The following is an 8,350-nucleotide window of genomic DNA, read 5'->3' on the forward strand; positions in this document are numbered from 1 at the left end:
AGCTGCTTGTTCTGTTGGCTCTGCCCTTGATTAAAACCGCTCGAACCTCCTTGACCTCCCCATGAGAAATTAGGGTGGTGCCTCCAACCTGGGTTGTAGGTGTTCGAATATGGGTTAAAGTTCCTATTGTTCCCATGTCCTACATAAAAAACAGAAGCAGGGTTATGTGGACAATTATCATAGATATGGTTTTCACTGCAAAATGAACAAATGAGATCGTTGACTTGGCAAACAGGGGCAGGAGTGCAATAATCCGACTGCACAGGTTGTATCGGCGTGGCTAATGGATTTTTTATTCCCAATGCCATCTCTTTCAGCCTTTGGTTCATTGTAACCATCTCTTTTTGCATCGAGGTCGCAATGTCCAGAGCCAAAACTCCAGCTGGATCTTGCTTCTTTGGTGCTGCCCTAGATCTTTGCGAACACCATAGTTCGTTGTGTGAAGCTAAGTCATTTAGGATGTCAACTATCTCGTTGAATGTCTTCTTTGTAAAGGCTCCGTTGGCAGCATTGTTTAGCATCATCTTAGTAGGATGATCTAAGCCTCTAAAGAAATGTTCTATCTTGATGCATGCCGGCAAGCCATGGTTCGGACATTTCCTGATTAGTTCTTTAAATCTCTCCCACGCCTCGTGAACAGGTTCACGATTATACTGTCTAAAAGAGATGATCTCCTCTCTGATATCAGCGTGGCGAGTAGGTGGGAAGAATTTTGTTAAGAACTTCTCCACTAACGACCCCCATGTGGTGATGGATCCCGGTGGAAATGCATTGAGCCATGCTCTAGCTTGGTCCTTCAAAGAAAATGGAAAAAGTGTTAGTCTCAGAGCATCGTCTGTTATACCAGGTAATCGAAATGCATTTGCAATTTGAATGAATGATTTCAGATGATCATGTGGATCCTCATGTTCCTGCCCTCCAAAATGTCCAATTGTCTGCAACATTTGAAACATCATTGGTTTAAGCTCAAAGTTTGCGTGGGCTGGAATAGGGTTGACTATCCCTGAATCATAGTTCTGAAAAGCCGTGGCGGCATATTCTCGCATTGCCACGTCTCTGTTGTCCGCCATCTGGATATGGTTGAATTCATCATTTCTCGCATGATCCCTCATATTACCGTTAACAGCAGGTGGATCAACCGGATCACGAGGTGGAATATCTGCCATTGATGTGCTCGTACTCTCTACCTCACTTTCAGGACTGATTTCACCTTCTCTCTCTTTTTGCTTTTCTAGTTGTTTTCGAAGTCTTTGCTCCTTTCGAGTTTTTCGAAGGGTCCGCTCAATCTCAGGGTCAAGGGATAGAAGAAAAAATCTTGTGCTCATGCACTTTTACTTACCCTTGTGAGATAAACGACCAAAAATATAGAAAAAAAACGGTGGATGGAAATTACACCCAACAACAATTCACAAAAATAAAAACTAAAATAATTTTAAAATAATTTTAAAACTAAAGTCCCCGGCAACGGCGCCAAAAACTTGACTGAGATGTTTATGCTGAACGCACACACTAAGCGTGGTAACAATTATATAGATGCAAGCGCACACCTGTCAGAGTAATATAAAATGGATGGAGTATCCAAGTATCGATCCTCAAGGACTTCTAAACAATTTCCAAACTCTGAAGTTTTAAAGAATAGTGAATGTTGAAATGAGTGATTCTTGTAAAATGGGAAGTGGTCACAAATAATGGTTTTGGATTTGGGATTTGGACTTATAATAATAAAACCTAGCCCGATTTACTTCAAGTTAGCCAACAAAGAATCAAGGACATGCTAAGGATAATATGCATTTTACTTTAGAAACTAACGACTACGCTTCTCACTTTACTTATGTCTAAGCAAGTTCAAAGTCCTAAGACATTCCCTAATATGTCTATTATGAGATATATCTTAGTTTTAGGATGGAAATAGTCGCAACCTCGGGTTAAGGTCCTATGTCTAGGCTACTTAAGCGGAACCCTTATGTCTAAGGCGCTCCTCTCCTCGGTTTAACCACTCAACAATGCAAATAAGCAACCTTTTCAGTATTGACTTGTTAAGACTTACAGTGGCCTTCTCTAAATCCTAACTTTTTGGGAAAACATGTTGAGCAATGAATGGAAAGTAAAAACACTACTTCTTAGCAACCCTTTTTAGACATAAAAGGCTAACTATCCATAACCGGGCTAGAGACGGGAATTTAGAAAGACATATTGAAGAAAATACAGCAAGTAAAATGGTTGAATGTGGAATGCATGTGTGAAAAACAAAAGTTAACTAATGGAGAGTTTTTATCGGGATTGAGAGCTTCGCCCTTCTCTTTCAAGCAAGGGAGAGTGTCACGTGCTCTTTCCTCCAAAACACAACTCTCTTAACTAAAAATAAAGCAAAGGCAAAGAGAAGATAAGCAAAGTGCTAGATTTTTATATATTTGAATAAGTAGAAAATAACTAAGTACAAATGGAAACAAAACAAAGCTCAATAAAAGAATGTAAAGTGCTTGGGATTTAAAAACGAAAAGTAACTAATGAAAGCAACTCAAAAGTACTTAGAAAGCAACAAAGAAACACTAAAAATGATCAAGAGAAGGAAGCAAGGCTTGATGATTTTTGTGGAGAAGTTGCTGGAATTTATAGCTGTGCAGAATTGGTTAGGTAGGTCCTAAAACGATGGTGAATCACTCATTTCCAACTCTTTTGACTGACCAAATCGTGCTCAAACTGATAGTGGAACACTTCTTCTACACGTATGCATCGGTTGGAACCACCAAAACGCATTGGAAGACGCGTTTCATTAAGGGCAAAGTTGGAAGAAAACCAGTTTTTCTGCAGGCTTCCCAGGCGCCTGGCGCCTCCCATGATGGTTTTTCCGTCTTTTTGCTTCTTTTGATTAATTTGCACTCACAAATGGTCCTAAAATGTCATAAATACAATATAAACCATCCACAAACCATAGTATATGAATTTTGCATGAATTGGAACTCAAACGATCGAGAAAAATCCGAAACAAAGCTGAAACATAGTAAAAACAGCATCTAAAACCTTCTTTTTACGCATGTAAACAAGCGTAATCAGCTGGCAGTCTCCGATACCACAATCGCGCGCTGCCAGTAAGCGCGATCTGAAAGGCGCGGCATTTGATTGCGTCTGATGCCGCTTGGAAATCCATGAGGCCTTCAAAGACCTCAACGTAATCCTTGGGGTCTTTCGACCCATCATAAGGTTTCACGGTAGGAGCTTTGAACTTCGGAGGGATCGGTACTTCCAAAACGTCCGAGGTGAAGGGCGATTCTCCCAAGTCGCCATCGTTCAGTGGACCTTCTTTCTGCTCACATTTGGCCTTTAAGGCCTCCACCTGAGCGTCGAGCTGGCCCCTCAGCTGGTCAAACTCCTCCCTTGTAATCACTCCTGCAGGAGTTACTGGGTTGCGAGAGGATTCAGCCTGCTGGTTGGAGCTCCTGTGTGAGCGGGATGGTGACTGTCCTTTTCGGAGAGATGAGCCTCTCTTTCTGTTGAGGTGTTCACGGAGGTCTCCTCTCTGGCGAGTGTGTCCCTCGCTCTCGTTGTCTTCGGGATGTTCCTCCTCGACTGGGCCGAGGTGGGAACCCCTTTGCTCGCGTATGCCAACGCACGTCACTCGGTTCTCAGATCGGGACCCTGCGCCTGCAGCTAATATCATTTCGTTATACATTTCCTCTATGGACCGCATTTTCGTGCGCATTGCCTCCATTTCTCTCTGGAGTGCGTCCAAGTTCTCACTTGTCGGGGCCGGGGCTGGACCCCCGGCGCCCTTCTTAGAGGTTCCACCTCGGCCACGGGTGGCCTTGGATGTCTTTGGGGGGTGCGCAGGTGGTAGGACAGGCGTGGTGATTCGTGCCGACCTGCGGAGGGGTTCTGTTGCTAGGCCGTCGTGACCTTGCCCCTCTACCACTACTGCTCCGACCTCCCTCTGGTGGGCATCGCTGGCAGCTAGAGTCCTTCGATCTGCCGTATTGGTCGAGTTTGCTGGTTGAACCATTTTCGCTCGCGTATTGGTTTAAAAGGATTGGGATGACTTAGATTGTCGTTCCCACAGACGGCGCCAAATGTTTATGCAAGGATATGCACAACAGTGTATTTCAGATTGCAGCTCGAACTCGGCCTCCGGATCGATCTGAATACTTGAGCGGACCTGCACAAAAAGATGAGCACTCCGACGATCAAGTCAGTATAGGTTGGATTCCCAGTTTAGTTCGAGGTCAGAAATCATCGTACCTGATCGTGGAGTGAAGTCCTCTACTTATGGGTGGTAGTCCCGCTAATCTCGCGACGGTTACACCCGGTAATCTCGGGACCGACAGTTATACCCGATAATCACGCCGCTGACAGTAGCTTACATCGGCCCCCACCGAGCTTCCCGGTAGGTCGGACCTCGGCCAGGTTCACCTCGGCCCTCATACTTAGCATCTGTCAACGCTAGTGGTGGTGATCTCGGCCGTCCGAGCTGGGCATGACTCATGAGTCATCTTGGAGCACCAATAGGAGTCCTCCACGTGTCCAAGGTATTCTCTTCCCCAAACAATTGTCATACATTATTCCTCAATGTTATTTAAAAAAATACTTATAGAAAAATATTATTTTTACATAAATTAATTTTATTCTTTATGTACTTTTTATTGGGTTTATAAGAAAATTGTTTAATTTTAATAAATCCAACCATGTCGGTGTGTCTTTTTTTTTCTTGTATTTTTTTTTCTTTTTTGGAATTTATCTCTTGATATTTAAAGTATTCCTATCCTACATTATATAATTGCCGACATATTATTTTGTTCTAATATTTTAGAAATATTATGTTACATACTTAATTATTGCGTTTTTTCGATTCAATGGTGGACCATCTTAAACCTACACTACTAAAATTCAATATTACAGCTTAGCTTAATTACTTTGATTTGATTGATTTTTTAAAATTCTACTTGTTTTTTAAAATTTATATATTTAATAGTGGTTAAAAGAAAAAATTAAGATCCTCAGAAACAAAAATTAAGTATAAGTTCATTTTACAATAAAAATATAATTTCATTTCATTTCTTTTCTTTCTTTTAATTTTTTTTTATTGGAGATAGATCATCAAATATTATGTCTTTATGGGTTTTTTCATAAATATTCATTTAATATATTCCTCCCGAATTGAAAATTTTTTTATTTGGTCAATACAATAAATAATAACAAAATTTTATTTTAATAATCTATTTCATTTTTTTGCTTTGTTTACTTTTTTTTTTGTTTTTGTTAAATGCAAAATAATGTTATAACATGAGTTTTAGAAACAATTGAAAGCATTGTAAGATATTCCATTGCATTTGAACTGAAAAAACATAAAACTTCAAACTATGAAAGAAATCAACAGCGACATTGTAATATCATGACATGGATTCAAAATAAAATGTAAAATAGCTTTCTCAAACAATCAACATCTAATTTTTTCCCGTTATTTTTGCACGCTTGTTCTTCTCTTGGGTTTCAATTGTCTTTTTCTCCTCTTTATCTTGTTCATGTTTTTTGCAAGCCATTGAACCAACAGTGCAAATTTCTTGAACAATGATTTGTTTGCGTGCACGATCACTTCCTCCAGCTTTGTCCATCTCAACTAAAAAACTAAAAAGTAGTATTTTTTATCTTCCACAACTACCAAATTTTGATAATACTTACTTTTTTCTTTTTTGGCATCTTGCAAAATAGAGATTAAAATTAATTAGAGGTCTTATTTGTACAACTCCACCTATCACATCTGAAAAAAAAGATTATTTCAACTAATTAAATAATAAAATAATTATGAAAATGTCTTTACAAAAATTTAGGTAGGTACCTAATAATCGAGAACTTATTCAAAATTGCAAAAATCTTGTTTCGTGAGAAAGAATGTTTCTCCTTCAATTTCTTTCACCTCGCTGTTTTGAGATAATGATATCTCGATTTTGGAATGAACATTCATGTATCTCACATCAATTGGTTTGATGTTTCCATCATTGATCGCATATGTTTTTCCCTCTTCCAACATGTCTCCAAACTTTTCGATCAAGTCGTTAAACAGATTGACTTGAACACAAACTCCTTGCATTGTGGAAAATTATTATAGATAAGTGGGAGAGATTAAAAATTGGACGACAAAGACTAATTTGCTCAATAAAAAAATTACATTTGTGTCGATCACTATCAATTTCATGATTCTCAATGGTTCCCCTTTTCTGTTTGTCACCTTTTGTATGTAAAATTTTCGAACAATGGTAACTTTAATTGTCCAATGTTGGCTTTTTGGCCTTAATCTCAAATTAATTAATTTTAATTAATTAATTAATTAATGTTTTGATGATAACAAACTTAATTTTATTTATTGACATTTTGTGTATTTTAAAGTGTCCACAGTGTAGAGCTCGTTACAACGATTCCAACGACTGTTAGATCATCCAAATCGAAGCTCAAACGGAGAAGTTACGATCGAAACAAATTGGAAGGAAAAATACCCGAGAAGATGACGTGGACAGTTCGTAAGCTGACAAGTGACAAGCTTCTTTTTAAAGTATATATATATATATATATATATATATATATATATATATATATATATATATATATATATATATATATATTCAAAAAAAAGATTAAAAAAAATGTCAAAAGTTACCGTTGGTAACTTTGTTAAAAAAAATGTCACTTCACATTAAATGCTGTCACTTTAAAAAAAATCGAAAAGTTACCGTTTCTCACATATATATATATAATTAAAATAACTTGTCACATCACTTTTATATATATATATTTTTTATTTTATTTTATCATTATTATATATATATTATACTTAATTCTTTTTCAAAATTATCTCAACCCTTCATTCCTAATGATTAAGATTTAATGGTTTAAAATTAAACTTGATTTTTTTTACCATTTTCTTCCTTCTATTTACACTAAACTTTTCATTTAAAATCAAACAACAATTCTCTTATTCTCAATCCTCCATAACTTCAAAATTTTCATTTTGCTAATCTCTCCAAGTTCTCAATTTTTTCTTTCCATCTTATTTGTGAGAGAAATTTTATTGTTGTAAGGATTGAAATTTTTGTGAGCTCAAATTTGTATATTTACTCTATTTGAGAGTTTGTAAGTGTGTGTTTCAAAATCTTCAACTCATTGTAACGGTGTGATCCTCACCGTGGAGAGGATCGTCTTTGCTCTTGTGAAGAGCAGTGTACCGGTTTGACTTCTACCGTGGAAAGAGTCAGAATTTCAATTTACAACCCAAGAGGTGCTTGGGAAGTGGAGTAGGACAGTTGTGCGGAACCACTATAAAAATTCCCGGTGTCAAATTTCTCTAACCCTCTCTCTTATTTATTTTACAATTAATCTTAGAATTTGATTGTTTGCTTTAAATTTCTCTTGTTTGCCTTAGAATGTATTTTATCTTACTTAGTTAAAATTGCATATCTCAAAAAGTGTATTATTTTTGTTTAAATTGGGTCCATTTATTAAAAAGTTTATATTTTGTTAATTAAACCCTATTCACCCCCCTCTAGGGTTGCCATACCGATCCAACAATTGGTATCAGAGCGAGGTTGCTCTTCTTTGATAAACTTAATTGTTTTTTGAGCTATGACAACTTTAGGTTTCATCCCTTTTACTGATAGTCAATCTATTACTAAGCCTCCTTTCTTTAATGGTAATAATTATAGTTATTGGAAAAATAGAATGAAATTTTTCTTGCTTTCTATTGACTATGATTTGTGGGATGTTGTTGAAGAGGGATTTAAAATTCCAACAAAAGATGTTGACGGTGTTAGAGTTGTAAAGCCTAAAGAAGAATGATCAATAAGTGAAAAGAAAGCATGTTCTTTAAATGCTAAAGCTATTAAATGCTTGTTTTGTGCTTTGAATGAAGTTGAGTATAATAGGGTGTTTATTTGTAAAACCGCTAAGGATATATGGGATAAATTAGAAATTACTCATGAAGGAACTAGTCAAGTAAAAGAAACAAAGATTGACATGTTAGTTCATCAATATGAAATGTTTAAAATTGATGAAAATGAAGCTATTTCCGATATGTTTATTAGATTTACTAACATTGTCAATGCTTTAGAAGATCTTGGAAAAGAATATTCAAATCTTGAGAAGGTAAAGAAGCTCTTATGGTCCTTGCCTAAACAATGGGAGCCTAAAGTCACCGTCATTCAAGAGGCAAAGGATCTCAAGACTCTCTCCATGGACGAACTCATTGGTTCGTTGATGACGCATGAGATAAAGATCAAGAAAAACATGGAGGATGAGAAGAAAAAGAAAGAGAACAGCATAGCATTAAAGGCCATCACCTTGGAAGTTGACTCCGAAAGTGAGAATGCTC

General features: G+C 37.0%; 1 non-coding gene across 1 annotated transcript; it reads left to right on the forward strand.

Moving 5' to 3' along the window:
- The first annotated feature begins 579 nt into the window (after nt 1–579).
- Nucleotides 580–686, forward strand: LOC148210986 (small nucleolar RNA R71). The gene has a single exon (XR_015792098.1). It is a non-coding gene; the product is annotated as a small nucleolar RNA R71 (small nucleolar RNA).
- The last annotated feature ends 7,664 nt before the right edge of the window (nt 687–8,350 follow it).

This window comes from Momordica charantia (genome assembly GCF_013281855.1).
Source record: "Momordica charantia cultivar OHB3-1 chromosome 6 unlocalized genomic scaffold, Mcharantia_2.0 BLBB01000006.1, whole genome shotgun sequence".
Lineage (NCBI taxonomy): Eukaryota > Viridiplantae > Streptophyta > Magnoliopsida > Cucurbitales > Cucurbitaceae > Momordica > Momordica charantia.